Here is a 19,794-nt window from a genome sequence, read left to right on the forward strand (position 1 = left end):
AAGTCTACATGTATCAGGCAGACTTACCACACATTCTAATGTATTGTAATATCAAAACCAACCACGAAGTCTACCAGTTGCCTTCCCAAAGGTCTTCCTAAAAGAACTCGACAAGCTTTAGAATGCAGCAAGTAGGTCTCTTTTGAACAACCTTTTAATTGCAGAATTGATTGCAACCTTTTTTATTGAAGACAAACACTCTTTTATTGTCATTGTGTTGTATTCAATTAGCACCCCATTAATCATTCCAGAAAGCCAGACTTCGTGTCCATCTTATTTTTATTCTCTTTCTTGGATGTCGCTTAAAAAAGCAGCAGCAACAGCAAGTAAAAAAGACGTGGTTCACAAATGTCATACAAGTTGTTAAGGGTTGACCTTAGTCACCACCATTTTGGCTGGAACCTGAAATCCTTAAGCGATTAAAAGCAGCCTGTTATATCACATTTACAACTTCTATAAACTCAATATAGATACTCGATCAGAACTATCGATAGCCTTTCAGGTGGCTATCAACAGCTATGGTAAAAACATAAAACAAGGTTTTCATCAACATCCTATTACCTATTCAAAGACGTTTCATTCTTTCTGTTATCAGATACTCATGAAAAATTCATCATTTTCGTGATCAAAATAGATTCTTGATAGAAATATTGATATCAGAAATTTGAGTTTTTTTATCGATAAGAATTGGGTCGATATCAGGGCTTCAATGGGTTTCTTACGTCTCGAAAACACGCTGAGGGAAAATCCATAGCCAACATCATCCTTCACAGTTATTCTGATACCCAGGAATTTACAAAGACACAAAATAACCCACATATGACAAAATAATATTAATCATGACACTCTACCACAAACAGAATCAAAATAAATATTTGCCTCCATAAATTTATTATGCCTGTCATCCGTGGTTTGGGAGATCATGGAAATCCCTGCGTACTGTTTATGCACAAACAAATTATCAATTCCAAAGCACTTCTTCATTTTTATTAGCTTCAGAGCTGATATGACAAATTGGGTGTTCAATTTCTAGTGTGGTGGTTCAAATAAGAAGGCCTACCGGTTACAGGTGACTCTCCAGGATTATTCCTGGCTGGTGAAATTGAGGGGAAAATGAACCGAAAGGAGTCAAATTCTTGTCCCCTTGGGAGGTAGTGGACTAAGTGTCAAATTTGAAGAAGACAAGTCAAGGGAGGTCAGGGGGCCCTCCCCCAAGGGAAGCCATCCAGAGAATTTCGTTGCTAAGTCAAAGCGACATAATTTTCGTAGGAGACTTCAAATAACTCATCCCCTTTTTATTAGCTGGGAGAGACAATAAACTATATTTTATGTTCTGGTTGTGGCAGTCTCATTATTGATACTGTATGTTATTGTCATTTCTGGTGTGGGTGTCGCAACCACAGACCAGGATAAAATGTTATGGCAAATGTTAACCATAAGCTCTGAGAATAGAAGGAAATGGCTTGCTGTAGTTCCTCCTGTAGACCTGAGAGGAAACATCAGTGCCTGTCATCACCGAGGTCCCAGATTTGATTTCAGCATAGGCTATTGCCCAAGATAGCGCAAGGATAGTCAAGTCGCTGTTCTTCCGGTTGTGTATCAGTCAACAGAGACCCAGCCAACAGAATGTTTTACAACACTTTGCTATAATGAACTCAACGGTTAAAATCACACTCCACATTTAATTGACTCTTATCGCATGCCTAGCGATCACAACAATTTTATTCTTGGAAACGAAATCCCAGAAGAATTAATTGAAATTGCAATATAGCCTATGATCAACACCAGAGACTATTTGTATGCTGTGTAGATCTCGTATATTGCTAACAACCTTTATTGATTGCTTGAAATGACATCATAAACTCCTTCAGGAATCGCTCCGAGAAAAAATCTCCTCTTTTATTAACTGATTTAGAGGTTTTTACCATGGTATAAGTTTGTACGATGCAGCTGGCGATATCATTGAACATCAGTATTACAATACACTCATAAAGGCTGGAGATATTTCAATTTCTTTAATTTGAAGGGTTACACGGTTCATGTTCTATGTATTCACCGGTGGTTCAGGAAATTAGAAATACAAATTGGAGTTTACTTTTCAAATTTTTGAATACACGTAGTAGGCCTTAAATGAAAATCACATTTGCTAGGTCTACAATTCTGCTATTGAAAGCCTGCCTCAACACATGACTTTCGCACATGACCATTGCATTTTGATTGGTTGGGGCTGCATACCCCTTTCCATAACTATGGATCCACCACTGACTGACAACAAACACGCACAAAAGTCATCAAATATTTACGCCTCATGACCTCTGATAATCAGGAAAAAGGACCCAACCCAATGTTGACACCAAGGATCATCAGAAACAAGTTTTCTGTGCTTAATCCCTTTGTTACATAATACCTCTATTGTTACAGCAACTCGGGACCATTCCTAAAGAGAGTTGGCCAATTGTTGCAAGAGACCAGGAACGATAGATATCATGACAGTATTCTCATTTCCAAGTTTGATATCCGAGTATTCTTCTTTCCTGAAAAGGCGGGCGTCACGGAGAGAGACAGGGATACTTGCTGACCTGAGACCTATATTCTTACATGATGTAGATGCTTTCATCTGCTACTTAATAGTTACACTCGAGTTCCGACACAAGTCACTGTTCAACTGGCTTTTTGGTTTCCATTGAAAGCCCACCTCAGCATTTGTTACAGTGTGGTATAGCCTACTCTCTCTAACATTGAATAGAAGGTTATGATTTCAGCTTATGATCATTTGGCAATGACGTCATCTCTTCTTACACAATACACAGTTGATAAAAAACATGCTCCGAAGGCAATTTTCTGCCCCATCACTTTATATAAAGGATGTTATGCATCAACAGTGTATTGCTATTGCAGGGGGTCAGAATGATAGAATTCAAGCTCTATAAGCAAATCGATATGCTTTTTATGATAGCTACAGGCAAAATTTGCTTGTCTATTTCCAACGTTACTTCTTCTTTTTCTACTTGAGCATTCAGCAGCTCGATTTTGACAGCCAGTCCTCTTTCGGTTAGGAAGTCATCTGTCCTATTGAGTTCTGCCATTAAGAGCCCATTGTGGTCAGGGCAGTGTCCTCTGGCCAGTATGGCTCTCTATTCTTCATCAAAAGACACCAAAGCACAGGTCTGAAGCACAGAGCTGGAGTCTCGTCCCAAGCTTCTCATCCATGTTAATTTGATTCTCCTAAGCCTTTAGGTGTTTCTTTCGCTGTAAGAGACTCCAAGACCGCCTGTAATAAAGTCGGGGATTGGACTTTTTCGGTATGATATTCACTCCTTGAAGCTGAATGAGCGTTTTGTCTCATTGTAATTAGATTTTCCGTTGATTTGACACAAACCTCAAAAAGCAGCTTTCATGTTATTAGTAGACTAGTACCGGGTATCGCTCATCAACAGAATGCCTGGAATTGACAGACTCATATGATTTCTTATGCAACATTCACAACAACCAATTCGCCACGAAGAGAATCTGGAGAATTTTGCCGAGCCATTCACAAGGAAACATGAACTATATCAGCAGTGTAAACTGCTGGCTATAGGTATACAGGCTAAGAAGCCAATGCTTGCAATGAAATGCAAAGCTAGGATGAATTCAGACAGACAGCTTCACAAACAAATATTCTTTTGCCATTTCTGCTCAAACTGAACAGTTCCTTGTCAAGACTGGCCTTCCTGCCTTCCGACTACTACCTTCGGGAAGCTTCTTGTGTTTCCAACCTGAGTTTTACTATTTAGACACTTAATGTCGAGATGACTATCTCTATATCGTTACTAGTTTGAGTGACAGCCTACTCTCTCGCACACACCAATGGAGTGGCTTATGAAATATACCAGAATGGTGAAACACCAGAACAATAGACTGTAGTTATTCGGAAGCAAGCTAAGTAGACAAATTCTGTAGCCTTCCATCTAAGTTGGCTGCTTCAACTTGTTACATATTCAGTGATGTTGTGAAGAACCCTCCAAGAACTGCTTGTACTTCACCTGCATTTTCAGTTCAGCCAGTGACAAGTCGCAACTCAGCAACAACTTGTAACATCAGAATATTGCAAAGACTCCTTCAGACCTACTTTGCCGGCTGCTTCAAACCAGCGAATGATGACCTGATAAACATCTTGCAGAGAAAGAAGTTCCAGTGAGTGTCCGAATGACATGATAAATGCTGCATCTCCTCAAATACTTTCGCGCTTTATACCATGCGAATCGCAAGTGGTCCTTCCATTCCCTGATTTACTCCTTGTGACCATGCCTTCATGGCAAGGATAGAGCACTGACAAGTAGTCCATCCATGGCTTATTCCTCCTGACCATGCTTTCAGGGCATGCATAAAGAATTGGCAATCTTTCATGAGAAGATATCTTTCTCTCATATTTACGTTGCAAAGTCAGAGAGCTGGAGCAAAGTGGGTGAGGTCTGTACCAATTCATGAACACATGTAACCGCATAAGGATCCATATTCATATCACTGATTTTGTAGCCGTTGTAAGGTAAGAGTCTCTCTCTGAGCACTTGCCAACATGCGATAAGATAACCCATGTTTGTTACTTCGGGAGCATTTGGTGTAGTTTTTACTCCTGATATTTCAACGTCAACATTAGTACTTTGCATATCGTGTGACCACAACATGATAAACTAAGTTTTTAATAACTGTATGTGGTTGTGGTGTGTTCACAGGGCAAACTGTATAATCTCAGCTTACAACAGAACATAAACAACAAAGATAGCTCTGGGTCTCCTTTATGACTGTTTGTTCTGGCAGTGTAATTCACCAAAGTCTCCTTAGCAAAGATTGTGGTTATCGTTTTCAATTTCTAAAAATCTGTTGACCTTAGTCTTGGTGCAGGAACAGCCATCACGTTTTTTCAACAAATTTCCTTCTCTTGTAATGTAGTCGTTTGAAAAAAATTACTGTTATAAAGTGTTTCAAATTCTAAGCAAGGGCATGAGAATGTTGCACATTAGAGGGGAACCTAGCTCTTACATGTTAATGCATGCTTGACCCTGAAATATGAATCTATTTGGATGTGGAAGAGAATTTGCACATAAGCTGCAAGACTCTACCACCAAAGCTTTGTGTATAATAGCCAAGAACCAATGAAAAATAGACCAATCAGAGCAATATTTGCTTTTAGCCTCCAGGGATGGTCGAATGAGATGTTTGGAAAAATGTTGCAACCATTCCAATACCTGGGATTATTCTTTCTGGTTTATTAAACCGATAATACCAGGATGCAAGTTACACCAGTAAGATGGTTAGAGGCCGGAATTCTGGTTTGTTTTAGATGTTCTTCGGCTTGAAGCCTCATTTGTATAGCCCTGAGGTTGCAGGGGAGCGCGATCGTGTGAACCCCTTGATTTCAAAACTATTCTTTCAATGTTCTTGCAAGAGGTAGACAACCTGGAACTACTCCTCATATAGGAAAACAGCCCAAGGCTCTCGGCATCGGATCACCTTCTCATAGAAGACACCACACAACTCCGGAATGTTTTTACAACAAGCCAAAGTTACCGAAACACATACATTACAACTTACAACAATATTTCCATTTGCTCCAGTTAGGTAAACAAAATGTAAGAATTCTGCTTGCCTGGTGCTAGGAATTTGGAGAGGTTTCTGCTGCAGTGGCTAGAGTTATGTTGGGAAAGAGTTATTTGAACAGCCATATTCATCTGAAAAAACAACAGTTATCATGCCCAACTTGTCCCTCTTGATACATTACGTTGAGAAATCTACCGAATTCTCACAACATTCATCATACCCTGAAGCAAAACCCAGTCAGAGATATCGACTCGCTATTGATACATAATCATTATTACAGTTGAATTCATCCGAGAATTCCTCCAACCAGACCACAGCAGGTGAATTAGCACTTAACTCAGCGTAACTCCAGCGCAGCAATTTGTGAGTCTTCTCGCCTTCAGAGGGGGCGCTCCTGGAAAGTTTCCAGAGAAAACAATGCTGAGGTAACTTTCTTAAATGTGGATGTTTCTCCCCACAGGAATCAACCATGGGAAATTACTTTAACATTTTTCATGGGCAACTTGACCTGTGTGAATCTGCCATCTGTGAATGTGCTCTCTCTGAACAATCCCAGAAGAATGTCCCCTGATTGCCAACCGAGGGGAGGCCACATCTCTCCAAGAAAAACTATGGGGAACAGAGGCAGATTTGCGTCACACTGCCTGTTTCTTGAAGCAACTAAAAGGATAAAGCATCTGATATCACCCCATCTAACTGTAAACATTAGAGGGTGAATGAAATTGGACAAGACTGGTGACTCAAGATTTTGCCAAATTGGACCATCTTCTGTGTCTGTGATGATTGTGATGCAGTTGCACGGGTGACAGGGTGAATTGGTAAAAATATTTCTCCACAAATATATTGTACAATTTGATATTTGTGCATATCATATGAATGCAACTCATTATGATAAAGATTATTTGTATGTCGAATGGTCGTATGTCATCAAAGTCAAAAACTCTTCACGCTATGAAGCTCAAGATGATTCTCTACACAGGAATCAATACGAAGCTGCGGTTTCTCGCATCACGGTCTGTAAATGAGCTAGCACCGGATGAGACTGCTTTTGGAGTCGTATTGAGGTAACTAGAGAAGCTGTAACAACTGATCCTGCTGTTCACCGAGCTCCGAACGGAAAAGGCATTGACAGTGGGAGAGAAAGTTTCATTTATTTGTGCCTGTACCAAATACTTCTCAAATGTTAGATGGCAATAATGAATACATATGTACTTTTATAGAGAGGGGAAAGGGGGGACCTCTCCTGACATCCTGTTATAAATTCATCAATTCACATAATGAAGGATAGAGTGGTACAAATTCAAATCAGCACTCTGAGAATTGAATAAATGTAATCCAACCAATGACCAACAACAGAAAGCATCAATACTTTCTTCGGGCTGCACATGCCGTAGCTAGAGGGGAGGGGGCATGGGTATGTGATACTTTAAGATAACTTGACTGCATCCAGCACATTTTCTCTGTAAAAAGCTTGGCTTTAGCTTCTAAGTTTAGAGGGTTAGAGGATGTTGATATTTTAGCATGTAATCACATGGGTAACCCCATGAGCAAACCCTTAGAGGAGATCCCCTTTAAAGCTAGTAATTCCACCCAAGCTCTACCATCTGCAACAACCCACCTGGACCATTCAGGTGATGTTTTCATTATCAGGCTGTAAAAACTCAGGTGCTAATTTACCAGTCAGACTCCTTAATCAAGATACTCTTGTGTTAATTGCGGAACTTTACACTTAGGGGAGTAAGCCAGCATTGTAAGGCGCCCAGTATTTGAGGACGGGGAGCATGCCACAGTTGCTATTTGGGTCTTGATTGGCAGTAAACCCAGCCAACAATGCAGTGGAAAATCCAAGATAGCTTGAATTTTTACTTGCACTACACAAGTGCATAGCCAATGAACGCCTGGGTCCGGATCTCCAACAACCCAAAATCCATGTCATCCCTGCATCCCCCCTGTGGCAAATTCCTATGTCAGCGTACTCAAGAACCAAACCTTTGACAATATTTGCATGGCGGAAAAATGAGTTTTAGCAGCGGTTTTAGCTTCTAATGAAAAGTAATTGGCTGGATTTTACTGAAAGCTTCAAGAAGATGATAAAGCTCATCATATCAGTCAAAGTAACACCAGCCAGCGATAACTCTAACAAGGATCAATATGCTTTCAGATAGAGAGCTTGTGGGCTATCGGTGGTACACCTGGCATACCGTTTCGAAGTTGCCAGCAAACCCTATTGTTGGTGTACTATAAACTGCCAAATTTTTTCAGGTGTTGAATTCTTGCGGATCTGAAATAGTATCGATCTGCAGGAATTTAAATTGCAAAAATATACTTTTTGATTGAAAAAAAAGGAGAACTTTGATATTCCACCAAAACAAAATTTGTGAAAATTCGTAAGATAAATTGGCACAAACATTTTGAGATTTTAGACAATGTTATAGGTTATTTTTAAAAAAACTCATTCTAAAATTGTGCGTGTGGCGAAAAGTCTGATATATGTTGTCTGCAGATCAAGTCACCAGGTGGCCAGGTTTGTTTTGACGTTAGACGCTGGCATTTTATAATTAGCAAGTAGAGAATTACTTAACACAGGTTTTCTCAGTAAAGAATTCCAGCGCTATCAATTTCTGCTAAAGTATGGTGGGGTATGCCTAGAATTAACCTATATTGCGCTTTGTGAAATGTTAGCCAAATTCATGCCCTGTTTGTTTTCTGCAGCAGTATGAGAGACAGTCAGTTCTGGTTTTCATCACCTAACAGTTTTGGCCTACATTTACCTCCATCCTCCGGTGTTTGGTGAGACAACCAATACCTCCAGTTCCAATCGATTCCTTCTAAAACAAGAGTAAAAGAGGCGACTAATTCAAAAAGATCTGATTTAACTGGAGGAAGAGACAGATGTTTGTAAAACGATGAAAAAAAAGAATAAAGGAGAAAGAGTTTTGTTACAATTTGAAAAGACAGCAGCTGGAGCTACCCGGCTGAAAACCTTTCAGAATGAACTGCTGTCCTTTCCGTAATGAAAAAGAGCATTGTTCTACAACTTTAATGTACAAGTTTCCAGCCCCTTAGTAGCCCTGTTATTGCCATGCAGAAGCACACAGCAGACAAGTGAGATGATTCTGCAAGTGATAAAAAGATTGCCTGTCTGCCACACAGAATGAGACCTTACAAGACCTGGCCTAATACGTTACTGCTTTCGATGGGTCAAACATTTTCGCAATTATCTTTAAATAATTTTAAAAAACACGAAAAAAGGCTTCACCATACATAGACGAATTCTAAATCAACTTTGACTGAGATGTGAAAAAACTTTTCAATCAATTAAAAGTCCCAGCAGAGGGTTTTAAGGAATACATTTGTGATTTAATTTTGCATTCAGGATGTTGGGCTTAGTTAAACTAGCCAGGTGAGATGCTTGTTAAACACCAGTTTATTTTTTGACGGCGCAGGATTAGGTTTAAGCCCAAGGAAGAGGAAACAGCATCAACCAACCAGCTCCGATATCCAAAACGATCTTCCTGCGCAGCTTTCAATTAAAAACATGCCAGATTGTTTTATTAATTGGAAAATTGGGCAGGTGTTTCATGTCATGCTTGTCTTTTTTTCTGCGGTAAGTTTCCGCAGGAAGTATTCAGGTTTATTCGCTCTCTTCCTAACACTAGACGAGGGAGAGGGATTGAGTAATTCACACCAGAATAGAGGCGCATTACCTGAAAGTGATTTCAACAATGCTTGTTTGCCCTGTGGTTGTAATTGCGCAAATTAACCCTCAGTTTGTCATACTTTATCACGAAACGTCAACATTTACAAATAAATTGGCACAAATGTGGTTTTTCAATGGCTGGCTTCGAAATACATAAATCATGTCAACAATGGCACTAACCTGATCGTGTCAGCGATGTTGAATCCAAACCTTTTTAACAATATCATAATACTTGTATTGTAATTTCATGAATTTGAGAATTTATACACTTCGCATAGACATGATAGAAATCCAACTCGATTTCTGTTGTAATTGCATATACATTTGTTTCTCAATAATACCGATTTATGTGGTATGTTCAAAAATTGCGATTTGCTCCAAGAGCCAGCCTATGGCAATTCCCATTTGACATGTTTGAAACAAAAGGTCAATAATGGCAAGTCTCTGACAAGACTGCATAGCCAAAGGGGATTATTTTTATACTTGTCATAAACAATATGAATACAGAATAGAACAAAATACAGATAATCCCTCAGGTGGGTCGATATTCTTTATAAACATATTATTCATCATTGTGTTTCGAATTAAGAAAGGGACACAGTTCCGGGTCAAATCATAAAAGACTTATGAAAGAATTCAACTCTGAAAGATGAAAAAATTTCTAAGTCCAAATATTTTTTTCACTTGTTTTTTTCTGCTCAAAATGAAGAAACATCATCAGCCCAAGAAAAATGTTGGCTTTGAAAATTTTTCAGAATTTGATTTTGAACTTATGAATAAGTTGCACAATTTTGGCGGGAAAACCTAATCATGCATTTTTTCCCCAGATTTTCAACTTCACTAACATGACCACCCCGGTAACACAACCACTCAACCTCGGTCCCATGAGTGGTTGTGGGTTCCACACTATAAGAATCAACAGCTTTTTAAATGAGTTAAGTTTTCAAGTAGCCACACCTAAGATAATGATAGATGTGGTAATCAGTTTTATCGATCAATTCATTGATTATCAGACATTGTTGTGCTAATAACCGTAATATCCATGAGGATTATTTGCCCCCAAGCCTAGAATTTTCTTGGCATCTTCGACTGTGTTTCTGCTTGTCATCTTATTTCAAAGCCATACTCCCAACAACACCAAGGTGAAACCACCTTAGGCTTGTTCTTTTTTTTCAGTAAGGATCCAATGGAATAGTAATTTTCTTCTGTACATGTAGGTGTCCTCTCTTTTATAAGTATTCCAAACAATGTCGCAAATATTTTCATATTAAAATAAGTTCAAATTAATTTCAACTCTGGGCACTGGGCAGTAATGTTCAAAACAATTTTTTCACTATAAATGCTGGCAGCAGTGTGCTGATGTTGGCAATAACGTCACTTGGTGACATCACCAGCAATAGTGTCAAAACCAGTTCTGAACTATTGCGCAGTGCTTTATAAAGCTGTCAACAAAGTTTTTGTGAGAGCATTTTGACATAGAGCTGCGAGTGAGAGTTATTAAATAGTTACAGCACTGTTGGAAGCTGTTCATTTCTACAATGTTTTTCATCTGTATTCAAACACTCCAACAGTACTTATCAACAAAAACATTAGCAACATAAGACTTGAAGAGTGTTATATATTGTTTTTGTAGTTAAATCCTATTGTGTCTATCAATCCATTTCATATGTACGCCACATGGTATATGACTTCTGATACCATGCTTTCCATATGCTCTGAAGTGAGAGCTCCACTCTAACAACTTCTTGCACGCTACAAGTCTATTGTGATTCAACAGATTGTGCATCAACAGATCCCAAACTCTGATAGACTCCTCCAATAACATGCAATCTTTTATGAGGATGTAGACTTTTGATAAAAACGTCTAGATGGTGCAGCAAGTCGAATACTACTTCAAGACATTACAGCGAGACTGTAGGCAGGAGCAGTGGGGTTAAATTGGCCAATATGCCACGTAAGGGCACTGGGTCATGTTTGATTCAGCTCTTAATATATTCCATGTACAAGAATGAATAGTTTTGACATACTGTGAGATGGGAGAAACCCCTACTGGTGACCAAGTGTAACATTATCTCCCCTACACGTACCTAGCTGCTGCCTTTAGTGTCCCTTTGATTTCAATTTCAAACTGATAATCTTCGATGTGAACAAACTACTAATTATGGGCAACAAATATCCTTGAAAGCACGCATCGGTGTAACTAAACGAAACTCAGGAGATGCTTTCACTTTGAATCACACTCACTGAGAGAAATAATGAGAAGAATTATGTTCTGAAATCTGATAAAAATCACGTTTTGCTGGAAACAAAACTCAAGATGGAAATAACTGCCTGAGGTAACATCGTTTGAATGTCGGAAACAGATTTTAGTGCCTTTTGAAAAAGGCTAAAGAAAAGAAGTACAGGGTGTGCTTGAACCAATGGTTGAAATGTATTTAGTAGTTCCAATAACTGAACACCCCACAAACGAGTGATTTTTATCACATGCGATAATGGTCTCAGGTCACACACAGCATAAGAATAGCTCATTGGGGGAGGCTGAAGCAGATGGTCTGATGAGAGATAATTATGAAACATCACCATGTAAAACAAGTAAATTAGGGGACTGGGTCATGTTTGAATCAGTGTAAGTAATATTCCTCAGACAACATCCATAGTTTAGATGCATTGGTTGATGACACAGATCTTTTTTATTATCGCATTTGTGTAACTTAATTTGACCTGCCTGGTTCCAGCCTAAAATCTCCCTTTTATTCAAAGGAACATTCTCTTGATCAACACTCTGATAAGGCATCACCATAAAGAAGATGTTTGTGTTGTAATTTGAAACTTGCTCCAGAAAAGTTTTCCTTTCTCTGATGTAAACGCTGCTGTTTCACAAAGCACAGATGAACCCGGCTTCAATTGAACATCTCAGTAAACCTAGAATTGAGGCAGACCAAAACTATGCAAAAAATACTGTCACAGAAAATAGCTGTCACTGTCAAACATCCTAATCAGATTTGGCTTCTGGAAAATTTCCTTTGAAGGTTTTGCGAGGTGAAAATTTACATCTATTTGTAAGCCGTTGGCAACAATCTGCGGATAATTCGGCTAGTTTTTCATCCGTTGGTGACATTTGTAACAGTTTTCAAAGGTAGAATTTGGCAAATAGAAAAAGATTGGCAAGTGAGACTGTAAAGGCCTGCACCCTTTGTTCAAAATCTAAATTTGTAATTGAATTTGAAATCTTCCAATGCGTGAATACCTACTAAACTTTAACATTGCTGTTGTGTGTATGACTTTTATAAATACCTAAGGTTTCAACAAATGCATGCATGATATCTGCACTATGACACTGTGTGTATCTGCATTTTACCTGAGCCACTAGCATTTACGAACGTTGTACTCCTTTAAACAGGTGACAGTGCCAATACTACCAGGAGATGTGTGCAATAGAACTCTGATGTCTATCGAGAATAACATCCATGATACAAAAGGTCAATTTCTGAGCTCTCAGCAAGGAAATTGGAAACTAGCTGCATTATCAACAGAAGAACATTTCAAAAGCGCTTGTGTCGATTTTATCTTATGCATTCACTATTAGTGGAGGTGGTATTGCCTAAGATCATGCACACTCCCCTATAGAAGATGCAAGCGTCACATTTAGAACAGAAGTCTGCTTTTGGCTCAATCAATGATAAAAAGGTCAAATACTGAATATCAAAGAGCTCTGATCTAATCTCTTAATTTAGCATTTCATCAGCTTATCACTGCAACAAAAATTCATAAGTAAACTAAGCTTGTTTACTGCCTGACAATTGGTGATATGAATAAAGACTAGCAAATGCTTTTATCTAAAACTCCATGTACATTTACACTACACCTTTCTGTACAAAATGGAAGTAAAAGCATTTGCTAGACTTTATTCATATCAGCCAATGTCCCTGAAGAAGCATTTCCTAGCTTGTCGAGAATCAGGTGGGCTTTCCAATTTGCTGAGTCGACCTGTCTTGGGTGGGCGGAGAGTTTCTCAATGATGTTTGAAAAACTGTACATCGTTGGATTCTTTTAAATCTTTGTGTTCATCTGATGAAAAGGTTCTTCAAGCTTAAGCCCAATTGGTGCCAAGCTTGTCGAGAATCAGCTGGGCTTTCCAATTTGCCGAGTCGACCTGTCTTGGGTGAGTGGAGAGTTTCTCAATGATGTTTGAAAAACCGTACATCGTTGGATTCTTTTAAATCTTTGTGTTCATCTGATGAAAAGGTTCTTCAAGCTTCAGCCCAATTGGTGCCAAGCTGGTCGAGAATCAGCTGGGCTTTCCAATTTGCCGAGTCGACCTGTCTTGGGTGAGTGGAGAGTTTCTCAATGATGTTTGAAAAACCGTACATCGTTGGATTCTTTTAAATCATTGTGTTCATCTGATGAAAAGGTTCTTCAAGCTTAAGCCCAATTGGTGCCAATTAATCATAGCCTTTATATACTGTAACCAATCTGACTGTAAAATTTCCTAATCTGATGTGCCGGACCGAAACAGTGCTGAAAACATCGCGTGTTGAAAATACATTTATTTTGAAGTCCTACTTCTACGGATTAAGTTGTGCGTGCGTGACATCATCTATATAAATGTCTTTGCATTGATTTTTGTTCTTCTCTGAAGTAATTTTCATAGATTTTGCAGATTAGGAAAATTCCTGTTGTTGCACGTGAAAGTTCAATCACAAATGGAACAGCCCTAAAAACCAGGCTGATGAAAATTTTCTAAAAACCTGAAGTCCTACTCCTGTGGATTAAGTTGTCCCTTACGTGTCTTTCTCATTTGACGTCTTTTGCACTCAATTTTACTTTTTTGCAAAAATTCCTCTAATAGACTGTGCATTTCAGAGATAATTCTCCCTAAATGAAAAAAATCTGAAGTCTGTACTTAAGGCGTAACATGACGCATCACTCACAAAAACCTGGCAACCAGCTTCATCTTGTATGGCAAATCATGTATCATTTTGTATTGATCAGCATACACTGTCAACATCCGATGTGTTATTTGGTACACACACTGTTACAGAAATCTGCAATATGAGAAATTGATGTGAATGTGTTTGGCTTATTGTTAAACCACACAATTTTCATGGGCAGCTCTTTTTCTCACCTTGTCACACATGTGGGATCTAGCAGTGAGGACAATACAGTCTTCTCATGTGACAAGAGCTGGTCATAAATGAAAGACTAGTCTTTATTAAGTCTTGATAGTGTCAGACCCGAAAAAGCCAGCTACTTCTAATTTACAAACCTTTAAAGAAGCTGACATGAGAAGGATCAAATGCTCAAGGGCGTTCATCCTTCTGAAGAAAATTCAATTTACCGCCTTTTCCATCCCAAATTATCCAATCGAAGATAGTAAATTAGACGAGAGTTGTTATCACTCTCATTTGGGGTGCAACTTCTTTTAGTGTCTGTTTGTTAGCGTTAATGGCCGCTGATGATAAGACTCATCCATCTCCCAGTTTCCACACTAGATAGCCTTTAGATGTGACTGAAGCGTTTTATCTTAAAAGCTTTGAACTTTTCTCCTGATACACTCATTCAGCACTCCGTCATTTTGTCAATCTCAACACAAAGTGCTTTACACGCATTCCTCATTTTCGTCCAGAAACCTTACTGACGGAACCAAGGAGCGCTCATACGGTGCTACTCTTGGCCATTTCAGGCCAGTTGGAAGTACCTCAAGTAGTGGTGATGGTCGATCATTCGGATTACAAGTCAACCACTTCTCCACTCAACCACCAGGCTCCCACAATATGGGTTAAAATCCAGAAACCACCAATTGCAGTGTAGAGTGCCCCCATTATTGCAGTCTTTCACACAATGGTTACAAAAAGTTTATTCTGTAATGCTTATCCTGTGGCATCAAATGCAATTTAAAAATCGATAACCTAACTGACAAACAGGAGTTAAAAATCTGAACAAATTACATGAATTAGTGTAATCTTCACAGCATATCCATTACATGGGCTATGTGGAGAGTCTTCAGCTCATTATTTTATTTTGATCATTTAGGAAGAGCCATAAACCACTCATGGACAAATTTTGTAACTATCATAAATGCAGTCATTTCAAAGTCATATGAGCTTAAGTTGATATAATTGGTCAAGTATCATAAGATGAAGTGTGACACTGCTTGTGCTTCCCCCTAATGGTAAATTGGGAAACTGCTATGATGTAATACATGTATATAACATGGTTGGGGAGAGAAGGCGGTTAAATTTCAGGCAAAACATTGGTAACATGTTTGAACCAAGCCAAGAATTCTAAATATTCAGGTCTTTTTTACAATACATTCCTTCAGCAAGAATTTTTGACTCCTCTGAATTTCTTCCTTTAAAGGGGTGCACCCAGTAAATAGAAATGCAGTAATACACAATATCGTAGTTTGGTTATCATGCATGCAAAGTTGCTGAAAGTTTTAATTTATGGTATTTTTATATAATATGGCTTCACAACAGCAATGTTGAAATTGGCATTCAGTATGTATTGAAAAGTTTCAAATCAAATTACAATTTCAAATTTTTGATGCATGGCGTAGACCTTTAAGAGTTCTACACTACCTATACTCTTTCATAGAAAACATAGCATGTAAGTGGATTGGGCTTTCTCTCCACATATCATAACTGTTTATATGTGAAAGACTAAACATCTTAACCATTTTAAACAACTTCTAGTGAACTGATCAGGTCTGTAACAAGCTTCAGTGAGGTCTTTTAAATCAGGAATGGCAGTCTCTGAAGCAGCCTTTGGAATGTCGTTAGTGATCTCAATGCAGCAATCAAGAGTTCATTGAAGACAATCTGCCAATTAGTTAATCTTTGGGATAAATAGAACACTGAAAAAAGAATTTTCAAAAATATTTCCTTGTCTATGTTGGGTAAGAAGTTGAGCAAGGGCCTCCTTAAGTCAAACCCTTCAAAATGTTCAAACCTTCTATGGAAAGGATTTTTTTTCGAAAATTGCATATTTTTGATCTGCTGCAAAGTATGAAGGCCAATGTTGGCTACTTCAGAAGAGCCAGTAAGTTCTAGGTTGCTCGTGATTGCTCCTAATGTGTCAGAGTAAGAAGGGTTAAATTAGGCTTGAGCATCTTCCATGGATTACTGAGGACTATTCAATGAACAGTGTCGGGTTGAGAAATGATACGTCAATTGGAAGCAATTTGATTTCCAATATGTCGATGCAGAAATTGCAATAATGTGTTAACGATGTCGATGACGGCGCCAGAGAAGACGGGTCGATTGTGAATCAATGCATTTGTATTATGACTGTGCACAGATGTGTTATCATGGAGAAGATTCTGTAACGGAATCTAATTGACAAATACATGTAGGACCATTGTGAGGAATAGATTTTATGTTGTGATGGGCGGATCGACCAGTCAAGCCTGCACCGAAGTGCCAAAAGTCAATGTTTGGAAATACATTTATTTTCATGAGGTTTTCTGCCATCACACCTAATTTTATTTTAGTGACCCATAATTAACCACAAACGGTATACCCCATTAATGATGAAATGGTAGAAATCAATACACATAAATAAGTACAAACCTGCATCTATTTCCTGTATCCAATAAACCGAGGGGTTTGGTATTCCTGTCTATAATAAGTCAATATCGTTCACCGTCATAAACTCACTTGCAAATAAAGCAAAATGCTGGTGAACTAAGCAACGATTTCTCGCTAAACCTCCACAAAATATCAGGTTTTATTCCAAGAGCGACGATTAAGACATGAGGTATCGGCTAACCTTCCACGCCAGATGAAATCAATTTCCCCAATGTTACTGCACGCATCACCTCTCAGCATCTGTAGTTGCTCAGACTCTCGACTGACCCTATACACATGTGTACATTGTGTAAAGGACTACTGGGGCGCTCTAAAGGCATTCGAGAGAACTAGACCTGATAGCTGAAACCTGGTTACTTCATGATTCCTGCATCATATGAACTCGACATCAGGCCACAAAAATGGTCCCTCAGCTTTGGGTGAGTTTACTGTCTGAGGTAAAAACCAGTGAACGTCCACTCAAGAACATCAACAATGATGGAAACATAATCTAACAAATCTTTTGAGTTTTGAATTTCATTACAACTAGGTTTACATTTGATGATGAATACTTTATAATATTTAAAGCGAATTTAGCAACAAATTTAAGAAATTGCATCAGTTTTGAACCGGACATGAATTTATTATAGACTTTGATGAAGAGTAATGGAGTTTCTGACAGCCTCAACGCATCTTCCCCATAGTGTTTCGAACAAAACTCGGTTGAGTGGATCCAGAAATTTGGTTAAGTGTGGGCGCACCCCCACGAAGAGAGAGGACAGAAGATGTGATCTTGGAAACAAGGGGGTCTGGGGAGCCTCTCCCAGAAGAAATATGCGTTTTCCTGGGAATTTATAGTGCTAAAATTTGGAGTAGTTCTTTGCTTCTTGGGAAGAGATGCACTAATGAATCGTTGGTCTCTGCCCAAGGGGGGTCTAAATCCACCACTGAGTGATGTCAGTTCCAAGATGAGTCTAACTTTTTTGCCAGCTATTACATTTGCTGCGTACACCTAACGCGACTAGAGTCCCTCCCCTGCAACTACCGCAAACTGAATTCATCAGCTGAAATGGAAAGCCAACAGGTCAAGTGTTCGGCAATGTTTGTGTAACGAACGAGAATTTGAAAAGAAACGGTAGCGTGTCCAGGATGCTTTTGCTGATATTGAGATTCAATCTGCCATGTAAATACGAATCTCCCGGGTGAAGAGGTTGAAGGTTGTTTGCATAAGCTTGAAAAATATCAAACCTCAGGTTGCAGGTTAATATGTGCCATGTTTGGCAAGTGAGGGGATTTTTATGTGGTGGTTGGACGTTGTCATGACTTCTGAATCAATCTCATTCTAGTAGCAAATTGACTACTTTTATACCAACCAATATCCATCTTGACGTGAGATATTTATGAATCACCATAGTACCCTAAAACCTGCACCAATTCACAGTAACTTCCAATAATCTTGTTAGCTTTTCGCAGTTGCACTATACCATTTGTTGAGTGCCGTTATCCAATGCGCTGTCATCAAATATTAAGGGAAAGTTGTTCAGTTTTCCACTTAGAACAAAACAAGTGCTGATTTTAAAACGCTACCTCAGTTTACTTCATAAGTCCACCATGAATCCACTTCATAGAATGTGACACTGATTTAGCACTTATTTGATGGTTAGCGCAATAGATTTCTGCCCGTTTGGTAGCCGAGGCTGATTCTTTCTCAAAATCTGAGAAAGTGAGTGTTGAGTAAACATAGCTTGGAGTGTGTGTAAACAGTGCCTGGAGTGCGTCTTCCTGTGTTTATGCTCCACCCAGCTTTCAACCAGATATCTTGGAGATTTTCACTATACACCTTCGGCCAGTTTTAACTCCAACTGACTGACTTGGCCATGAAATCAATGCTCCGATTTCTGAGTACCAAATAATCACTGTCAAAGAATTCCGAGATCTTTCATGGCTTTTGGCGGTTGTCTGAGTTCAATTATCTAAATATCACACACATTCCCAGCCCCCCAGGGGTTGAAAATAAGTCACATCCTTACCAAGATTATCTCTACAAGATGCCGAAGGGTCAATTTTAAGGATCAGATGATGTTGACATGCGACAGAGACAGCAATTATTTTGAAATATTTGAGAGTTTTTCACTTACATGTACATGTAGCTGAAAATTATAAAGCTGAAAAACCTTTATTTCTCGGAAAGTGGGCACCTCTTTGGCCACCCTTAAATCCACACACTGTCACACTAGCCCCAAACCAATTCACAATTGCTTAACACTGTCTTCTAGTTTCTGCAACCACGTCACATAATATGCACATATTTATAACCCTCAGACGAGAAATAAAGCAGGAATTTTTCCATGGATGACTTTAACGAGTTCTGCAGCATTTGTACGCCGGACATGTGCCTACAATACATCAGGCAATGTTTTTAGATAACAAGTATTGCTGTTGAGTAATCACATGGTTACTCGTAATGATGTACGCATCTGAGAGAAGAAGAACAATACTTAGACAGCCACTGAGAACAAAACACAAGAATACGGGGGGGGGAGGGGGGAGGGGGGGGGAGGGGGGTGGGGGGGGGGGGTTGCAGTGTTGCAGTAAATAAACATCAGCTGGGAGGCAAAACATTCTGGCTTTGTTGTTCATTTGACCACCATTGCGGAAAACGTAACCTAGCAACACGCAAAAGCCCGTGGTCACTCCACCTATATGACATATGTCCTAAAAATACAACATATGAGCACCATACACAGAATGCATATGAATAAAATATCAAAGTTTCTCCTCAAGGAATTCAAATCAGCCTCCTGCTGGTGTTAATTTCATGTACATCGCTATTATAGGGATGGGGAGCATCTATTAAATATGGTTGGAGCCTGGTAAATCCTACAGGGTCCAAGCAATCGCGATAGATGTTGTTGAGTGCCGGATGTTTATAATGAGGAACTTTAT

At 39.0% G+C, this 19,794-nt stretch overlaps 1 protein-coding gene across 8 annotated transcripts in view; it reads right to left on the reverse strand.

Moving 5' to 3' along the window:
* The window catches only part of LOC135500480 (zinc finger CCCH domain-containing protein 10-like), an 80,142-nt gene that overhangs the window by 35,335 nt on the left and 25,013 nt on the right, over nt 1-19,794 (reverse strand). For 2 of the 8 annotated variants that reach the window (XM_064791986.1, XM_064791984.1), the window contains exon 1: nt 16,852-17,088. The exons of the other annotated variants lie outside the window; for them this stretch is intronic. The gene's annotated coding sequence lies outside the window, so the exon portion shown is untranslated. Of the gene's footprint in view, nt 1-16,851; nt 17,089-19,794 lie in introns of those variants that run through there. 8 annotated transcript variants of the gene reach the window in all.

The sequence above is a fragment of the Lineus longissimus genome, chromosome 16 (genome assembly GCF_910592395.1).
Source record: "Lineus longissimus chromosome 16, tnLinLong1.2, whole genome shotgun sequence".
In the NCBI taxonomy this organism is placed as follows: domain Eukaryota; kingdom Metazoa; phylum Nemertea; class Pilidiophora; order Heteronemertea; family Lineidae; genus Lineus; species Lineus longissimus.